Consider the following 13870-nt stretch of genomic DNA (forward strand, 5'->3'; position numbering starts at 1 on the left):
GACTTGTAAAATAGAACTATACTGTTTAGAGAAGACGCAGTTTATGAGCATGTCGTGGGATTGAGCTTCCCTGGTTTCTCTATATGACAACGGACACAAAACTACACACAGGGAACAGAGGAGCTTGACAGACAGTTATCTGAGAGTCCCATTTTCAGCTGCAGAGAACAATCACATCAGGGAAGTCAACGTGCAGGCTCAACAGCAGCCTCTCAAGCCAGCTCTCTGGTAAAAATAGGGGAAACGTATGGTTCCAGCACCTATATAACATATATTTGTCACAGGGACTGTGGCTTACGGCCACACCGCCCTGAACACGCCCGATCTCGTCCGATCTCGGAAGCCAAGCAGGGTCGGGCCTGGTTAGTACTTGGTTGGGGGACCGCTTGGGAATACCAGGTGCTGTAAGCTTTTTTCTCTTCTCTCTGCGGCCTGCATGTAACATCTGACCATCACCGTGTGCCACACAGACACCAGGAAGTTAACCAGCTTGGGCTGCTGCTGATTGGTTGGCAGACACCTCTGTTTCTGTTTGGCTCTCAGTCTCCATGTTGCTGATCCTGGATCTGCTGAGATGTCCCAGGCCATTGTTGGCTTTGATCCTCATACATTTAACTTTGTCCTCAGAAAGGACAAGTTCCAAAAAGTCAAACAGGGACTAGTTTTGCATTTGACGTAGCCAAACTGCATGCGCCTGGAGAAGCCAAAAGGCTTACAGCACCTGGTATTCCCAGGCGGTCTCCCATCCAAGTACTAACCAGGCCCGACTCTGCTTGGCTTCTGAGATCTGACGAGATCAGGCGTGTTCAGGGTGGTGTGGCCGTAAGCCAGCAATGGAATCACAAACCAGCTCTTTATAGATTCTGAAACAGAATCTGTTATTGTATTCCGACTTGTAAAATAGAACTATACTGTTTAGAGAAGACGCAGTTTATGAGCATGTCGTGGGATTGAGCTTCCCTGGTTTCTCTATATGACAACGGACACAAAACTACACACAGGGAACAGAGGAGCTTGACAGACAGTTATCTGAGAGTCCCATTTTCAGCTGCAGAGAACAATCACATCAGGGAAGTCAACGTGCAGGCTCAACAGCAGCCTCTCAAGCCAGCTCTCTGGTAAAAATAGGGGAAACGTATGGTTCCAGCACCTATATAACATATATTTGTCACAGGGACTGTGGCTTACGGCCACACCGCCCTGGACACGCCCGATCTCGGAAGCCAAGCAGGGTCGGGCCTGGTTAGTACTTGGATGGGAGACCGCTTGGGAATACCAGGTGCTGTAAGCTTTTTTCTCTTCTCTCTGCGGCCTGCATGTAACATCTGACCATCACCGTGTGCCACACAGACACCAGGAAGTTAACCAGCTTGGGCTGCTGCTGATTGGTTGGCAGACACCTCTGTTTCTGTTTGGCTCTCAGTCTCCATGTTGCTGATCCTGGATCTGCTGAGATGTCCCAGGCCATTGTTGGCTTTGATCCTCATACATTTAACTTTGTCCTCAGAAAGGACAAGTTCCAAAAAGTCAAACAGGGACTAGTTTTGCATTTGACGTAGCCAAACTGCATGCGCCTGGAGAAGCCAAAAGGCTTACAGCACCTGGTATTCCCAGGCGGTCTCCCATCCAAGTACTAACCAGGCCCTACTCTGCTTGGCTTCTGAGATCTGACGAGATCGGGCGTGTTCAGGGTGGTGTGGCCGTAAGCCAGCAATGGAATCACAAACCAGCTCTTTATAGATTCTGAAACAGAATCTGTTATTGTATTCCGACTTGTAAAATAGAACTATACTGTTTAGAGAAGACGCAGTTTATGAGCATGTCGTGGGATTGAGCTTCCCTGGTTTCTCTATATGACAACGGACACAAAACTACACACAGGGAACAGAGGAGCTTGACAGACAGTTATCTGAGAGTCCCATTTTCAGCTGCAGAGAACAATCACATCAGGGAAGTCAACGTGCAGGCTCAACAGCAGCCTCTCAAGCCAGCTCTCTGGTAAAAATAGGGGAAACGTATGGTTCCAGCACCTATATAACATATATTTGTCACAGGGACTGTGGCTTACGGCCACACCGCCCTGAACACGCCCGATCTCGTCCGATCTCGGAAGCCAAGCAGGGTCGGGCCTGGTTAGTACTTGGATGGGAGACCGCTTGGGAATACCAGGTGCTGTAAGCTTTTTTCTCTTCTCTCTGCGGCCTGCATGTAACATCTGACCATCACCGTGTGCCACACAGACACCAGGAAGTTAACCAGCTTGGGCTGCTGCTGATTGGTTGGCAGACACCTCTGTTTCTGTTTGGCTCTCAGTCTCCATCTTGCTGATCCTGGATCTGCTGAGATGTCCCAGGCCATTGTTGGCTTTGATCCTCATACATTTAACTTTGTCCTCAGAAAGGACAAGTTCCAAAAAGTCAAACAGGGACTAGTTTTGCATTTGACGTAGCCAAACTGCATGCGCCTGGAGAAGCCAAAAGGCTTACAGCACCTGGTATTCCCAGGCGGTCTCCCATCCAAGTACTAACCAGGCCCGACTCTGCTTGGCTTCTGAGATCTGACGAGATCAGGCGTGTTCAGGGTGGTGTGGCCGTAAGCCAGCAATGGAATCACAAACCAGCTCTTTATAGATTCTGAAACAGAATCTGTTATTGTATTCCGACTTGTAAAATAGAACTATACTGTTTAGAGAAGACGCAGTTTATGAGCATGTCGTGGGATTGAGCTTCCCTGGTTTCTCTATATGACAACGGACACAAAACTACACACAGGGAACAGAGGAGCTTGACAGACAGTTATCTGAGAGTCCCATTTTCAGCTGCAGAGAACAATCACATCAGGGAAGTCAACGTGCAGGCTCAACAGCAGCCTCTCAAGCCAGCTCTCTGGTAAAAATAGGGGAAACGTATGGTTCCAGCACCTATATAACATATATTTGTCACAGGGACTGTGGCTTACGGCCACACCGCCCTGAACACGCCCGATCTCGTCCGATCTCGGAAGCCAAGCAGGGTCGGGCCTGGTTAGTACTTGGATGGGAGACCGCTTGGGAATACCAGGTGCTGTAAGTATTTTTTCTCTTCTCTCTGCGGCCTGCATGTAACATCTGACCATCACCGTGTGCCACACAGACACCAGGAAGTTAACCAGCTTGGGCTGCTGCTGATTGGTTGGCAGACACCTCTGTTTCTGTTTGGCTCTCAGTCTCCATGTTGCTGATCCTGGATCTGCTGAGATGTCCCAGGCCATTGTTGGCTTTGATCCTCATACATTTAACTTTGTCCTCAGAAAGGACAAGTTCCAAAAAGTCAAACAGGGACTAGTTTTGCATTTGACGTAGCCAAACTGCATGCGCCTGGAGAAGCCAAAAGGCTTACAGCACCTGATATTCCCAGGCGGTCTCCCATCCAAGTACTAACCAGGCCCGACTCTGCTTGGCTTCTGAGATCTGACGAGATCAGGCGTGTTCAGGGTGGTGTGGCCGTAAGCCAGCAATGGAATCACAAACCAGCTCTTTATAGATTCTGAAACAGAATCTGTTATTGTATTCCGACTTGTAAAATAGAACTATACTGTTTAGAGAAGACGCAGTTTATGAGCATGTCGTGGGATTGAGCTTCCCTGGTTTCTCTATATGACAACGGACACAAAACTACACACAGGGAACAGAGGAGCTTGACAGACAGTTATCTGAGAGTCCCATTTTCAGCTGCAGAGAACAATCACATCAGGGAAGTCAACGTGCAGGCTCAACAGCAGCCTCTCAAGCCAGCTCTCTGGTAAAAATAGGGGAAACGTATGGTTCCAGCACCTATATAACATATATTTGTCACAGGGACTGTGGCTTACGGCCACACCGCCCTGAACACGCCCGATCTCGTCCGATCTCGGAAGCCAAGCAGGGTCGGGCCTGGTTAGTACTTGGATGGGAGACCGCTTGGGAATACCAGGTGCTGTAAGCTTTTTTCTCTTCTCTCTGTGGCCTGCATGTAACATCTGACCATCACCGTGTGCCACACAGACACCAGGAAGTTAACCAGCTTGGGCTGCTGCTGATTGGTTGGCAGACACCTCTGTTTCTGTTTGGCTCTCAGTCTCCATCTTGCTGATCCTGGATCTGCTGAGATGTCCCAGGCCATTGTTGGCTTTGATCCTCATACATTTAACTTTGTCCTCAGAAAGGACAAGTTCCAAAAAGTCAAACAGGGACTAGTTTTGCATTTGACGTAGCCAAACTGCATGCGCCTGGAGAAGCCAAAAGGCTTACAGCACCTGGTATTCCCAGGCGGTCTCCCATCCAAGTACTAACCAGGCCCGACTCTGCTTGGCTTCTGAGATCTGACGAGATCAGGCGTGTTCAGGGTGGTGTGGCCGTAAGCCAGCAATGGAATCACAAACCAGCTCTTTATAGATTCTGAAACAGAATCTGTTATTGTATTCCGACTTGTAAAATAGAACTATACTGTTTAGAGAAGACGCAGTTTATGAGCATGTCGTGGGATTGAGCTTCCCTGGTTTCTCTATATGACAACGGACACAAAACTACACACAGGGAACAGAGGCTTTTGACAGACACTAAGTTATCTGAGAGTCCCATTTTCAGCTGCAAAGAACAATCACATCAGGGAAGTCAACGTGCAGGCTCAACAGCAGCCTCTCAAGCCAGCTCTCTGGTAAAAATAGGGGAAACGTATGGTTCCAGCACCCATATAACATATATTTGTCACAGGGACTGTGGCTTACGGCCACACCGCCCTGAACACGCCCGATCTCGTCCGATCTCGGAAGCCAAGCAGGGTCGGGCCTGGTTAGTACTTGGATGGGAGACCGCTTGGGAATACCAGGTGCTGTAAGCTTTTTTCTCTTCTCTCTGCGGCCTGCATGTAACATCTGACCATCACCGTGTGCCACACAGACACCAGGAAGTTAACCAGCTTGGGCTGCTGCTGATTGGTTGGCAGACACCTCTGTTTCTGTTTGGCTCTCAGTCTCCATGTTGCTGATCCTGGATCTGCTGAGATGTCCCAGGCCATTGTTGGCTTTGATCCTCATACATTTAACTTTGTCCTCAGAAAGGACAAGTTCCAAAAAGTCAAACAGGGACTAGTTTTGCATTTGACGTAGCCAAACTGCATGCGCCTGGAGAAGCCAAAAGGCTTACAGCACCTGGTATTCCCAGGCGGTCTCCCATCCAAGTACTAACCAGGCCCGACTCTGCTTGGCTTCTGAGATCTGACGTGTTCAGGGTGGTGTGGCCGTAAGCCAGCAATGGAATCACAAACCAGCTCTTTATAGATTCTGAGACAGAATCTGTTATTGTATTCCGACTTGTAAAATAGAACTATACTGTTTAGAGAAGACGCAGTTTATGAGCATGTCGTGGGATTGAGCTTCCCTGGTTTCTCTATATGACAACGGACACAAAACTACACACAGGGAACAGAGGCTTTTGACAGACACTAAGTTATCTGAGAGTCCCATTTTCAGCTGCAAAGAACAATCACATCAGGGAAGTCAACGTGCAGGCTCAACAGCAGCCTCTCAAGCCAGCTCTCTGGTAAAAATAGGGGAAACGTATGGTTCCAGCACCCATATAACATATATTTGTCACAGGGACTGTGGCTTACGGCCACACCGCCCTGAACACGCCCGATCTCGTCCGATCTCGGAAGCCAAGCAGGGTCGGGCCTGGTTAGTACTTGGATGGGAGACCGCTTGGGAATACCAGGTGCTGTAAGCTTTTTTCTCTTCTCTCTGTGGCCTGCATGTAACATCTGACCATCACCGTGTGCCACACAGACACCAGGAAGTTAACCAGCTTGGGCTGCTGCTGATTGGTTGGCAGACACCTCTGTTTCTGTTTGGCTCTCAGTCTCCATGTTGCTGATCCTGGATCTGCTGAGATGTCCCAGGCCATTGTTGGCTTTGATCCTCATACATTTAACTTTGTCCTCAGAAAGGACAAGTTCCAAAAAGTCAAACAGGGACTAGTTTTGCATTTGACGTAGCCAAACTGCATGCGCCTGGAGAAGCCAAAAGGCTTACAGCACCTGGTATTCCCAGGCGGTCTCCCATCCAAGTACTAACCAGGCCCGACTCTGCTTGGCTTCTGAGATCTGACGAGATCAGGCGTGTTCAGGGTGGTGTGGCCGTAAGCCAGCAATGGAATCACAAACCAGCTCTTTATAGATTCTGAGACAGAATCTGTTATTGTATTCCGACTTGTAAAATAGAACTATACTGTTTAGAGAAGACGCAGTTTATGAGCATGTCGTGGGATTGAGCTTCCCTGGTTTCTCTATATGACAACGGACACAAAACTACACACAGGGAACAGAGGCTTTTGACAGACACTTAGTTATCTGAGAGTCCCATTTTCAGCTGCAAAGAACAATCACATCAGGGAAGTCAACGTGCAGGCTCAACAGCAGCCTCTCAAGCCAGCTCTCTGGTAAAAATAGGGGAAACGTATGGTTCCAGCACCCATATAACATATATTTGTCACAGGGACTGTGGCTTACGGCCACACCGCCCTGAACACGCCCGATCTCGTCCGATCTCGGAAGCCAAGCAGGGTCGGGCCTGGTTAGTACTTGGATGGGAGACCGCTTGGGAATACCAGGTGCTGTAAGCTTTTTTCTCTTCTCTCTGCGGCCTGCATGTAACATCTGACCATCACCGTGTGCCACACAGACACCAGGAAGTTAACCAGCTTGGGCTGCTGCTGATTGGTTGGCAGACACCTCTGTTTCTGTTTGGCTCTCAGTCTCCATGTTGCTGATCCTGGATCTGCTGAGATGTCCCAGGCCATTGTTGGCTTTGATCCTCATACATTTAACTTTGTCCTCAGAAAGGACAAGTTCCAAAAAGTCAAACAGGGACTAGTTTTGCATTTGACGTAGCCAAACTGCATGCGCCTGGAGAAGCCAAAAGGCTTACAGCACCTGGTATTCCCAGGCGGTCTCCCATCCAAGTACTAACCAGGCCCGACTCTGCTTGGCTTCTGAGATCTGACGAGATCAGGCGTGTTCAGGGTGGTGTGGCCGTAAGCCAGCAATGGAATCACAAACCAGCTCTTTATAGATTCTGAGACAGAATCTGTTATTGTATTCCGACTTGTAAAATAGAACTATACTGTTTAGAGAAGACGCAGTTTATGAGCATGTCGTGGGATTGAGCTTCCCTGGTTTCTCTATATGACAACGGACACAAAACTACACACAGGGAACAGAGGCTTTTGACAGACACTAAGTTATCTGAGAGTCCCATTTTCAGCTGCAAAGAACAATCACATCAGGGAAGTCAACGTGCAGGCTCAACAGCAGCCTCTCAAGCCAGCTCTCTGGTAAAAATAGGGGAAACGTATGGTTCCAGCACCTATATAACATATATTTGTCACAGGGACTGTGGCTTACGGCCACACCGCCCTGAACACGCCCGATCTCGTCCGATCTCGGAAGCCAAGCAGGGTCGGGCCTGGTTAGTACTTGGTTGGGGGACCGCTTGGGAATACCAGGTGCTGTAAGCTTTTTTCTCTTCTCTCTGCGGCCTGCATGTAACATCTGACCATCACCGTGTGCCACACAGACACCAGGAAGTTAACCAGCTTGGGCTGCTGCTGATTGGTTGGCAGACACCTCTGTTTCTGTTTGGCTCTCAGTCTCCATGTTGCTGATCCTGGATCTGCTGAGATGTCCCAGGCCATTGTTGGCTTTGATCCTCATACATTTAACTTTGTCCTCAGAAAGGACAAGTTCCAAAAAGTCAAACAGGGACTAGTTTTGCATTTGACGTAGCCAAACTGCATGCGCCTGGAGAAGCCAAAAGGCTTACAGCACCTGGTATTCCCAGGCGGTCTCCCATCCAAGTACTAACCAGGCCCGACTCTGCTTGGCTTCTGAGATCTGACGAGATCAGGCGTGTTCAGGGTGGTGTGGCCGTAAGCCAGCAATGGAATCACAAACCAGCTCTTTATAGATTCTGAAACAGAATCTGTTATTGTATTCCGACTTGTAAAATAGAACTATACTGTTTAGAGAAGACGCAGTTTATGAGCATGTCGTGGGATTGAGCTTCCCTGGTTTCTCTATATGACAACGGACACAAAACTACACACAGGGAACAGAGGAGCTTGACAGACAGTTATCTGAGAGTCCCATTTTCAGCTGCAGAGAACAATCACATCAGGGAAGTCAACGTGCAGGCTCAACAGCAGCCTCTCAAGCCAGCTCTCTGGTAAAAATAGGGGAAACGTATGGTTCCAGCACCTATATAACATATATTTGTCACAGGGACTGTGGCTTACGGCCACACCGCCCTGGACACGCCCGATCTCGGAAGCCAAGCAGGGTCGGGCCTGGTTAGTACTTGGATGGGAGACCGCTTGGGAATACCAGGTGCTGTAAGCTTTTTTCTCTTCTCTCTGCGGCCTGCATGTAACATCTGACCATCACCGTGTGCCACACAGACACCAGGAAGTTAACCAGCTTGGGCTGCTGCTGATTGGTTGGCAGACACCTCTGTTTCTGTTTGGCTCTCAGTCTCCATGTTGCTGATCCTGGATCTGCTGAGATGTCCCAGGCCATTGTTGGCTTTGATCCTCATACATTTAACTTTGTCCTCAGAAAGGACAAGTTCCAAAAAGTCAAACAGGGACTAGTTTTGCATTTGACGTAGCCAAACTGCATGCGCCTGGAGAAGCCAAAAGGCTTACAGCACCTGGTATTCCCAGGCGGTCTCCCATCCAAGTACTAACCAGGCCCTACTCTGCTTGGCTTCTGAGATCTGACGAGATCGGGCGTGTTCAGGGTGGTGTGGCCGTAAGCCAGCAATGGAATCACAAACCAGCTCTTTATAGATTCTGAAACAGAATCTGTTATTGTATTCCGACTTGTAAAATAGAACTATACTGTTTAGAGAAGACGCAGTTTATGAGCATGTCGTGGGATTGAGCTTCCCTGGTTTCTCTATATGACAACGGACACAAAACTACACACAGGGAACAGAGGAGCTTGACAGACAGTTATCTGAGAGTCCCATTTTCAGCTGCAGAGAACAATCACATCAGGGAAGTCAACGTGCAGGCTCAACAGCAGCCTCTCAAGCCAGCTCTCTGGTAAAAATAGGGGAAACGTATGGTTCCAGCACCTATATAACATATATTTGTCACAGGGACTGTGGCTTACGGCCACACCGCCCTGAACACGCCCGATCTCGTCCGATCTCGGAAGCCAAGCAGGGTCGGGCCTGGTTAGTACTTGGATGGGAGACCGCTTGGGAATACCAGGTGCTGTAAGCTTTTTTCTCTTCTCTCTGCGGCCTGCATGTAACATCTGACCATCACCGTGTGCCACACAGACACCAGGAAGTTAACCAGCTTGGGCTGCTGCTGATTGGTTGGCAGACACCTCTGTTTCTGTTTGGCTCTCAGTCTCCATCTTGCTGATCCTGGATCTGCTGAGATGTCCCAGGCCATTGTTGGCTTTGATCCTCATACATTTAACTTTGTCCTCAGAAAGGACAAGTTCCAAAAAGTCAAACAGGGACTAGTTTTGCATTTGACGTAGCCAAACTGCATGCGCCTGGAGAAGCCAAAAGGCTTACAGCACCTGGTATTCCCAGGCGGTCTCCCATCCAAGTACTAACCAGGCCCGACTCTGCTTGGCTTCTGAGATCTGACGAGATCAGGCGTGTTCAGGGTGGTGTGGCCGTAAGCCAGCAATGGAATCACAAACCAGCTCTTTATAGATTCTGAAACAGAATCTGTTATTGTATTCCGACTTGTAAAATAGAACTATACTGTTTAGAGAAGACGCAGTTTATGAGCATGTCGTGGGATTGAGCTTCCCTGGTTTCTCTATATGACAACGGACACAAAACTACACACAGGGAACAGAGGAGCTTGACAGACAGTTATCTGAGAGTCCCATTTTCAGCTGCAGAGAACAATCACATCAGGGAAGTCAACGTGCAGGCTCAACAGCAGCCTCTCAAGCCAGCTCTCTGGTAAAAATAGGGGAAACGTATGGTTCCAGCACCTATATAACATATATTTGTCACAGGGACTGTGGCTTACGGCCACACCGCCCTGAACACGCCCGATCTCGTCCGATCTCGGAAGCCAAGCAGGGTCGGGCCTGGTTAGTACTTGGATGGGAGACCGCTTGGGAATACCAGGTGCTGTAAGTATTTTTTCTCTTCTCTCTGCGGCCTGCATGTAACATCTGACCATCACCGTGTGCCACACAGACACCAGGAAGTTAACCAGCTTGGGCTGCTGCTGATTGGTTGGCAGACACCTCTGTTTCTGTTTGGCTCTCAGTCTCCATGTTGCTGATCCTGGATCTGCTGAGATGTCCCAGGCCATTGTTGGCTTTGATCCTCATACATTTAACTTTGTCCTCAGAAAGGACAAGTTCCAAAAAGTCAAACAGGGACTAGTTTTGCATTTGACGTAGCCAAACTGCATGCGCCTGGAGAAGCCAAAAGGCTTACAGCACCTGATATTCCCAGGCGGTCTCCCATCCAAGTACTAACCAGGCCCGACTCTGCTTGGCTTCTGAGATCTGACGAGATCAGGCGTGTTCAGGGTGGTGTGGCCGTAAGCCAGCAATGGAATCACAAACCAGCTCTTTATAGATTCTGAAACAGAATCTGTTATTGTATTCCGACTTGTAAAATAGAACTATACTGTTTAGAGAAGACGCAGTTTATGAGCATGTCGTGGGATTGAGCTTCCCTGGTTTCTCTATATGACAACGGACACAAAACTACACACAGGGAACAGAGGAGCTTGACAGACAGTTATCTGAGAGTCCCATTTTCAGCTGCAGAGAACAATCACATCAGGGAAGTCAACGTGCAGGCTCAACAGCAGCCTCTCAAGCCAGCTCTCTGGTAAAAATAGGGGAAACGTATGGTTCCAGCACCTATATAACATATATTTGTCACAGGGACTGTGGCTTACGGCCACACCGCCCTGAACACGCCCGATCTCGTCCGATCTCGGAAGCCAAGCAGGGTCGGGCCTGGTTAGTACTTGGATGGGAGACCGCTTGGGAATACCAGGTGCTGTAAGCTTTTTTCTCTTCTCTCTGTGGCCTGCATGTAACATCTGACCATCACCGTGTGCCACACAGACACCAGGAAGTTAACCAGCTTGGGCTGCTGCTGATTGGTTGGCAGACACCTCTGTTTCTGTTTGGCTCTCAGTCTCCATCTTGCTGATCCTGGATCTGCTGAGATGTCCCAGGCCATTGTTGGCTTTGATCCTCATACATTTAACTTTGTCCTCAGAAAGGACAAGTTCCAAAAAGTCAAACAGGGACTAGTTTTGCATTTGACGTAGCCAAACTGCATGCGCCTGGAGAAGCCAAAAGGCTTACAGCACCTGGTATTCCCAGGCGGTCTCCCATCCAAGTACTAACCAGGCCCGACTCTGCTTGGCTTCTGAGATCTGACGAGATCAGGCGTGTTCAGGGTGGTGTGGCCGTAAGCCAGCAATGGAATCACAAACCAGCTCTTTATAGATTCTGAAACAGAATCTGTTATTGTATTCCGACTTGTAAAATAGAACTATACTGTTTAGAGAAGACGCAGTTTATGAGCATGTCGTGGGATTGAGCTTCCCTGGTTTCTCTATATGACAACGGACACAAAACTACACACAGGGAACAGAGGCTTTTGACAGACACTAAGTTATCTGAGAGTCCCATTTTCAGCTGCAAAGAACAATCACATCAGGGAAGTCAACGTGCAGGCTCAACAGCAGCCTCTCAAGCCAGCTCTCTGGTAAAAATAGGGGAAACGTATGGTTCCAGCACCCATATAACATATATTTGTCACAGGGACTGTGGCTTACGGCCACACCGCCCTGAACACGCCCGATCTCGTCCGATCTCGGAAGCCAAGCAGGGTCGGGCCTGGTTAGTACTTGGATGGGAGACCGCTTGGGAATACCAGGTGCTGTAAGCTTTTTTCTCTTCTCTCTGCGGCCTGCATGTAACATCTGACCATCACCGTGTGCCACACAGACACCAGGAAGTTAACCAGCTTGGGCTGCTGCTGATTGGTTGGCAGACACCTCTGTTTCTGTTTGGCTCTCAGTCTCCATGTTGCTGATCCTGGATCTGCTGAGATGTCCCAGGCCATTGTTGGCTTTGATCCTCATACATTTAACTTTGTCCTCAGAAAGGACAAGTTCCAAAAAGTCAAACAGGGACTAGTTTTGCATTTGACGTAGCCAAACTGCATGCGCCTGGAGAAGCCAAAAGGCTTACAGCACCTGGTATTCCCAGGCGGTCTCCCATCCAAGTACTAACCAGGCCCGACTCTGCTTGGCTTCTGAGATCTGACGTGTTCAGGGTGGTGTGGCCGTAAGCCAGCAATGGAATCACAAACCAGCTCTTTATAGATTCTGAGACAGAATCTGTTATTGTATTCCGACTTGTAAAATAGAACTATACTGTTTAGAGAAGACGCAGTTTATGAGCATGTCGTGGGATTGAGCTTCCCTGGTTTCTCTATATGACAACGGACACAAAACTACACACAGGGAACAGAGGCTTTTGACAGACACTAAGTTATCTGAGAGTCCCATTTTCAGCTGCAAAGAACAATCACATCAGGGAAGTCAACGTGCAGGCTCAACAGCAGCCTCTCAAGCCAGCTCTCTGGTAAAAATAGGGGAAACGTATGGTTCCAGCACCCATATAACATATATTTGTCACAGGGACTGTGGCTTACGGCCACACCGCCCTGAACACGCCCGATCTCGTCCGATCTCGGAAGCCAAGCAGGGTCGGGCCTGGTTAGTACTTGGATGGGAGACCGCTTGGGAATACCAGGTGCTGTAAGCTTTTTTCTCTTCTCTCTGTGGCCTGCATGTAACATCTGACCATCACCGTGTGCCACACAGACACCAGGAAGTTAACCAGCTTGGGCTGCTGCTGATTGGTTGGCAGACACCTCTGTTTCTGTTTGGCTCTCAGTCTCCATGTTGCTGATCCTGGATCTGCTGAGATGTCCCAGGCCATTGTTGGCTTTGATCCTCATACATTTAACTTTGTCCTCAGAAAGGACAAGTTCCAAAAAGTCAAACAGGGACTAGTTTTGCATTTGACGTAGCCAAACTGCATGCGCCTGGAGAAGCCAAAAGGCTTACAGCACCTGGTATTCCCAGGCGGTCTCCCATCCAAGTACTAACCAGGCCCGACTCTGCTTGGCTTCTGAGATCTGACGAGATCAGGCGTGTTCAGGGTGGTGTGGCCGTAAGCCAGCAATGGAATCACAAACCAGCTCTTTATAGATTCTGAGACAGAATCTGTTATTGTATTCCGACTTGTAAAATAGAACTATACTGTTTAGAGAAGACGCAGTTTATGAGCATGTCGTGGGATTGAGCTTCCCTGGTTTCTCTATATGACAACGGACACAAAACTACACACAGGGAACAGAGGCTTTTGACAGACACTTAGTTATCTGAGAGTCCCATTTTCAGCTGCAAAGAACAATCACATCAGGGAAGTCAACGTGCAGGCTCAACAGCAGCCTCTCAAGCCAGCTCTCTGGTAAAAATAGGGGAAACGTATGGTTCCAGCACCCATATAACATATATTTGTCACAGGGACTGTGGCTTACGGCCACACCGCCCTGAACACGCCCGATCTCGTCCGATCTCGGAAGCCAAGCAGGGTCGGGCCTGGTTAGTACTTGGATGGGAGACCGCTTGGGAATACCAGGTGCTGTAAGCTTTTTTCTCTTCTCTCTGCGGCCTGCATGTAACATCTGACCATCACCGTGTGCCACACAGACACCAGGAAGTTAACCAGCTTGGGCTGCTGCTGATTGGTTGGCAGACACCTCTGTTTCT

The 13870-nt window shown here is 48.9% G+C and overlaps 27 non-coding genes and 4 pseudogenes across 27 annotated transcripts; 16 read left to right on the top strand and 15 right to left on the bottom strand.

The window, feature by feature from the left end:
- The first annotated feature begins 292 nt into the window (after positions 1-292).
- LOC142392360 (5S ribosomal RNA) lies at positions 293-411 on the top strand. Its single transcript, XR_012771016.1, has one exon. It is a non-coding gene; the product is annotated as a 5S ribosomal RNA (ribosomal RNA).
- Positions 412-709: 298 nt separating this feature from the next.
- Positions 710-828, bottom strand: LOC142392668 (5S ribosomal RNA). Its single transcript, XR_012771307.1, has one exon. It is a non-coding gene; the product is annotated as a 5S ribosomal RNA (ribosomal RNA).
- A 354-nt stretch (positions 829-1182) lies between these two features.
- LOC142393605 (5S ribosomal RNA) lies at positions 1183-1291 on the top strand (annotated as a pseudogene).
- A 298-nt stretch (positions 1292-1589) lies between these two features.
- LOC142393218 (5S ribosomal RNA) lies at positions 1590-1708 on the bottom strand. The gene has a single exon (XR_012771833.1). It is a non-coding gene; the product is annotated as a 5S ribosomal RNA (ribosomal RNA).
- A 354-nt stretch (positions 1709-2062) lies between these two features.
- On the top strand, positions 2063-2181 carry LOC142393807 (5S ribosomal RNA). The gene has a single exon (XR_012772216.1). It is a non-coding gene; the product is annotated as a 5S ribosomal RNA (ribosomal RNA).
- Positions 2182-2479: 298 nt separating this feature from the next.
- On the bottom strand, positions 2480-2598 carry LOC142392669 (5S ribosomal RNA). The gene has a single exon (XR_012771308.1). It is a non-coding gene; the product is annotated as a 5S ribosomal RNA (ribosomal RNA).
- A 354-nt stretch (positions 2599-2952) lies between these two features.
- On the top strand, positions 2953-3071 carry LOC142392574 (5S ribosomal RNA). Its single transcript, XR_012771219.1, has one exon. It is a non-coding gene; the product is annotated as a 5S ribosomal RNA (ribosomal RNA).
- A 299-nt stretch (positions 3072-3370) lies between these two features.
- On the bottom strand, positions 3371-3489 carry LOC142393068 (5S ribosomal RNA). The gene has a single exon (XR_012771690.1). It is a non-coding gene; the product is annotated as a 5S ribosomal RNA (ribosomal RNA).
- Positions 3490-3843: 354 nt separating this feature from the next.
- On the top strand, positions 3844-3962 carry LOC142393808 (5S ribosomal RNA). The gene has a single exon (XR_012772217.1). It is a non-coding gene; the product is annotated as a 5S ribosomal RNA (ribosomal RNA).
- A 298-nt stretch (positions 3963-4260) lies between these two features.
- Positions 4261-4379, bottom strand: LOC142392670 (5S ribosomal RNA). Its single transcript, XR_012771309.1, has one exon. It is a non-coding gene; the product is annotated as a 5S ribosomal RNA (ribosomal RNA).
- A 358-nt stretch (positions 4380-4737) lies between these two features.
- Positions 4738-4856, top strand: LOC142393810 (5S ribosomal RNA). The gene has a single exon (XR_012772219.1). It is a non-coding gene; the product is annotated as a 5S ribosomal RNA (ribosomal RNA).
- A 298-nt stretch (positions 4857-5154) lies between these two features.
- LOC142393709 (5S ribosomal RNA) lies at positions 5155-5263 on the bottom strand (annotated as a pseudogene).
- Positions 5264-5621: 358 nt separating this feature from the next.
- LOC142393811 (5S ribosomal RNA) lies at positions 5622-5740 on the top strand. Its single transcript, XR_012772220.1, has one exon. It is a non-coding gene; the product is annotated as a 5S ribosomal RNA (ribosomal RNA).
- A 298-nt stretch (positions 5741-6038) lies between these two features.
- Positions 6039-6157, bottom strand: LOC142392671 (5S ribosomal RNA). Its single transcript, XR_012771310.1, has one exon. It is a non-coding gene; the product is annotated as a 5S ribosomal RNA (ribosomal RNA).
- A 358-nt stretch (positions 6158-6515) lies between these two features.
- LOC142393812 (5S ribosomal RNA) lies at positions 6516-6634 on the top strand. Its single transcript, XR_012772221.1, has one exon. It is a non-coding gene; the product is annotated as a 5S ribosomal RNA (ribosomal RNA).
- A 298-nt stretch (positions 6635-6932) lies between these two features.
- Positions 6933-7051, bottom strand: LOC142392672 (5S ribosomal RNA). The gene has a single exon (XR_012771311.1). It is a non-coding gene; the product is annotated as a 5S ribosomal RNA (ribosomal RNA).
- A 358-nt stretch (positions 7052-7409) lies between these two features.
- Positions 7410-7528, top strand: LOC142392361 (5S ribosomal RNA). Its single transcript, XR_012771017.1, has one exon. It is a non-coding gene; the product is annotated as a 5S ribosomal RNA (ribosomal RNA).
- Positions 7529-7826: 298 nt separating this feature from the next.
- LOC142392673 (5S ribosomal RNA) lies at positions 7827-7945 on the bottom strand. The gene has a single exon (XR_012771312.1). It is a non-coding gene; the product is annotated as a 5S ribosomal RNA (ribosomal RNA).
- Positions 7946-8299: 354 nt separating this feature from the next.
- On the top strand, positions 8300-8408 carry LOC142393606 (5S ribosomal RNA; annotated as a pseudogene).
- A 298-nt stretch (positions 8409-8706) lies between these two features.
- On the bottom strand, positions 8707-8825 carry LOC142393219 (5S ribosomal RNA). The gene has a single exon (XR_012771834.1). It is a non-coding gene; the product is annotated as a 5S ribosomal RNA (ribosomal RNA).
- A 354-nt stretch (positions 8826-9179) lies between these two features.
- LOC142393813 (5S ribosomal RNA) lies at positions 9180-9298 on the top strand. Its single transcript, XR_012772222.1, has one exon. It is a non-coding gene; the product is annotated as a 5S ribosomal RNA (ribosomal RNA).
- Positions 9299-9596: 298 nt separating this feature from the next.
- Positions 9597-9715, bottom strand: LOC142392674 (5S ribosomal RNA). The gene has a single exon (XR_012771313.1). It is a non-coding gene; the product is annotated as a 5S ribosomal RNA (ribosomal RNA).
- Positions 9716-10069: 354 nt separating this feature from the next.
- On the top strand, positions 10070-10188 carry LOC142392575 (5S ribosomal RNA). Its single transcript, XR_012771220.1, has one exon. It is a non-coding gene; the product is annotated as a 5S ribosomal RNA (ribosomal RNA).
- Positions 10189-10487: 299 nt separating this feature from the next.
- LOC142393069 (5S ribosomal RNA) lies at positions 10488-10606 on the bottom strand. The gene has a single exon (XR_012771691.1). It is a non-coding gene; the product is annotated as a 5S ribosomal RNA (ribosomal RNA).
- A 354-nt stretch (positions 10607-10960) lies between these two features.
- Positions 10961-11079, top strand: LOC142393814 (5S ribosomal RNA). Its single transcript, XR_012772223.1, has one exon. It is a non-coding gene; the product is annotated as a 5S ribosomal RNA (ribosomal RNA).
- Positions 11080-11377: 298 nt separating this feature from the next.
- On the bottom strand, positions 11378-11496 carry LOC142392676 (5S ribosomal RNA). The gene has a single exon (XR_012771314.1). It is a non-coding gene; the product is annotated as a 5S ribosomal RNA (ribosomal RNA).
- Positions 11497-11854: 358 nt separating this feature from the next.
- On the top strand, positions 11855-11973 carry LOC142393816 (5S ribosomal RNA). Its single transcript, XR_012772225.1, has one exon. It is a non-coding gene; the product is annotated as a 5S ribosomal RNA (ribosomal RNA).
- Positions 11974-12271: 298 nt separating this feature from the next.
- Positions 12272-12380, bottom strand: LOC142393710 (5S ribosomal RNA; annotated as a pseudogene).
- A 358-nt stretch (positions 12381-12738) lies between these two features.
- On the top strand, positions 12739-12857 carry LOC142393817 (5S ribosomal RNA). Its single transcript, XR_012772226.1, has one exon. It is a non-coding gene; the product is annotated as a 5S ribosomal RNA (ribosomal RNA).
- Positions 12858-13155: 298 nt separating this feature from the next.
- LOC142392678 (5S ribosomal RNA) lies at positions 13156-13274 on the bottom strand. The gene has a single exon (XR_012771316.1). It is a non-coding gene; the product is annotated as a 5S ribosomal RNA (ribosomal RNA).
- Positions 13275-13632: 358 nt separating this feature from the next.
- LOC142393818 (5S ribosomal RNA) lies at positions 13633-13751 on the top strand. The gene has a single exon (XR_012772227.1). It is a non-coding gene; the product is annotated as a 5S ribosomal RNA (ribosomal RNA).
- Positions 13752-13870: the final 119 nt, after the last annotated feature.

Source organism: Odontesthes bonariensis, chromosome 11 (assembly GCF_027942865.1).
Source record: "Odontesthes bonariensis isolate fOdoBon6 chromosome 11, fOdoBon6.hap1, whole genome shotgun sequence".
Lineage (NCBI taxonomy): Eukaryota > Metazoa > Chordata > Actinopteri > Atheriniformes > Atherinopsidae > Odontesthes > Odontesthes bonariensis.